Source organism: Pinus tabuliformis, chromosome X (genome assembly GCF_031772625.1).
Source record: "Pinus tabuliformis cultivar Carrire ecotype Pingquan chromosome X, CPIR1, whole genome shotgun sequence".
Lineage (NCBI taxonomy): Eukaryota > Viridiplantae > Streptophyta > Pinopsida > Pinales > Pinaceae > Pinus > Pinus tabuliformis.
The window spans coordinates 313,171,671-313,174,303 of record NC_142308.1 but is presented as its reverse complement, the minus strand read 5'-3'; the positions used below and the strand labels follow the sequence as shown (position 1 = coordinate 313,174,303).

Sequence of the window (2,633 nt, the reverse complement as noted above, 5' to 3'; positions counted from 1 at the left end):
CATTGTATTAAAATACCTATGGATTAAATTTCTTAATATATAATCTTGTTATCATTTAAGATAGAGGAATTAATACATAACATGCAATTAAATGATAATAAAATTTACACTTTAAGAAATTTTAATTCCTTGGATGTTTGATAGATTTAGATTTAAAATAGATTTATATTAAATATTAAACCAAACACATAAATACATTACAAAAATAAAAATAAAAACATCAATATATCTTGATTTGATTTTAAATAAATGTTCAAAATTATTTTTAAAATGTTGTACTAAAAATTTATAACAACATTAATCTCCAACAAATATTAACAAATATATTTTAACAAATATTTCCAACTAGCATTAACATTAACAAATTAAAAAAACTTCAAAATATAGAACAATTAAATCACAACCGTCATTAAAAATAAAAAAATATAATCCCTTTGCATTGTTGTGAATCAAAATATTTTTAAATTAGCATAGAGGAACTGCTTTAGTTGACTTAGTTGACCTTATTCTTCTAGGAAACCTTTTTTCCAGCAAGAAGAAAACACTGCATTTATATTAATATGTATAAACCAGTATATTTGTCAAAAAAAACATATACATTTGTGCATCTTCTCTATATAGATCTTGTCCATATAACATGTAACATTCAACTCTATCTCATCATCTTTAAACAAGAAACTGTAACATTGAACTCTATCTCATCAGCTTTAAACAAGAAATATAGTATTAGAAAAATATCATTGTTCCTCTATTTAAAACATATATATACTTCATCATCTAAATCTACAGTGATCCTTATCCTTCTAGGAAGCCTTATTCTTCTACGATAGACGCCTAAATATTTGTGAAATCAATAATGATTCCAAAATATTAGGTTAAGCCCCGGACATTGCAGGATTACTTCAGAAAATTAGCGTTAAAAACTGTCACCGATAAAGCCCCCCAGGAATGATTAACAACAGAGATTCCTCCATCAACAACAAGGTTATGCCCGCTAACATACTTAGCCTCATCGGTCGCCAAATACAGCCCAGCCTCCGCAACATCCTCCACTTTAAGAGTCGGCCCCTGTAAGTTGCCCATACTGTTGCAAAAGCCCTCTATGGTGGCCTTCTCCGTTTCAGAAATAACCGAGGAAGAATCGCCGCCCCTTCTCATCTGCTTCACTGAAAATGGCGTCGCTACACCAGCAGGAGAGACAGCGTTCACCCTGATCCCATATTTCCCCAGCTCTGCTGCACCGTTTTTAGTGAGCCCTATCACTGCGTGTTTGGAGGCCGTGTATGAGTATGGGGCAGATCCTCCTACTATACTTGCAAGGCTGCTGGTTGAGATTATGCAGCCCTTCTTCCTCGGAATCATCACCCGGGCCGCGTGCTTAATGCCCAGCATCACCCCTCTTACGTTTACGTTCATTACTCGATCGTATTGCTCCATGTCATACTCCTCAACCCTCTGAAACCAAAGGGCATCGTTGATACCGGCGTTGTTATACATGATATCCAGCTGACCGTGTTTCTCCATGGCCAAATCCACCACAGCTTTGACGTCTTCCTCTGTGCTTACATCGCAATGCGCGTAAGTTGCAGACGGAGAAAGGGATTCTGCAAGTTTTTTGCCGACTTCATCTGCTAGATCTGCAATTATGACTTTGGCTCCGTGCTTTGTGAAGAGCCGAGCATTGGTTTCCCCGATTCCCATGGCTCCTCCTGTTATAATCGTAACCTTACCCTCCAGTCTGCATTCACAGATTATTTGTTCGGAATCAGTTATTCAGTTACTTTTTCCTAAATTAACAACCCTGCTAACACTATAAGAACATATATACAAAATTCAATGATGTATAGCCTGTGTATAGCCTGGGTGCTGGAGAGTTTAATGATAGCCTCCCACCAAGTTTCAGTCGTAGCATGACATGACTGTGTAAAGCTTCGATAGTTCGGAAAGTTTAATGACAACTTCTCATTAAAGTTTCAGTCTCATGACATGATTATGTTGTAATATTCTGAAAAATATTATATCTATAGTTATATTGTAATACTCTGAAAAAGTTATATCTACAGTTTCTATAAGCAGATTTCGTTATTACTGAAAAAAAAATATATAAAAAAAAATTACATTCTGAAAATAAAAAACTACAAATTTCTTTATTAACCAAAAAAACACATATACAGAAAATTGCATTCTGAAAATAATAAACTGCAGATTAAACGTGAATCAATAAAATTCAAACAAATATAATAACATAAATTCAGGAAATTGCATTCTGAAACCAAAAAGCTGCAAATTAAAATTGAATCAACATTTCTGATCTACTGTGATTACCGTCTCTCTGATCCATTCGAGCTCAGTTTACTAACACAAGCAGCGATTACATTCACTTTCTCGTTAGACATGGCTGGAAATCTGGCAATCAGATGACGCAGGAAGGAAATTACTCCCAAACACAAATAATAACTCCCAAAGACAAATAATAAATAGAAGAAGAAGCAGACTGTATTGTGTAGAAGCGGGCCCAGCGAGGGCTTCTTAAACCCAGAAGATAACCTTGGGCCTCTCCATAAATAACCAATAAAATGGTTTTTTCGTTTTCCACCGAACATTATCGTAACACTATGCCAAATCTCAGGTAT

At 34.9% G+C, this 2,633-nt stretch overlaps 1 pseudogene; it reads right to left on the bottom strand.

The window, feature by feature from the left end:
• Positions 1-897: 897 nt before the first annotated feature.
• On the bottom strand, positions 898-2,396 carry LOC149139675 (zerumbone synthase pseudogene; annotated as a pseudogene).
• Between the last annotated feature and the right edge of the window lie 237 nt (positions 2,397-2,633).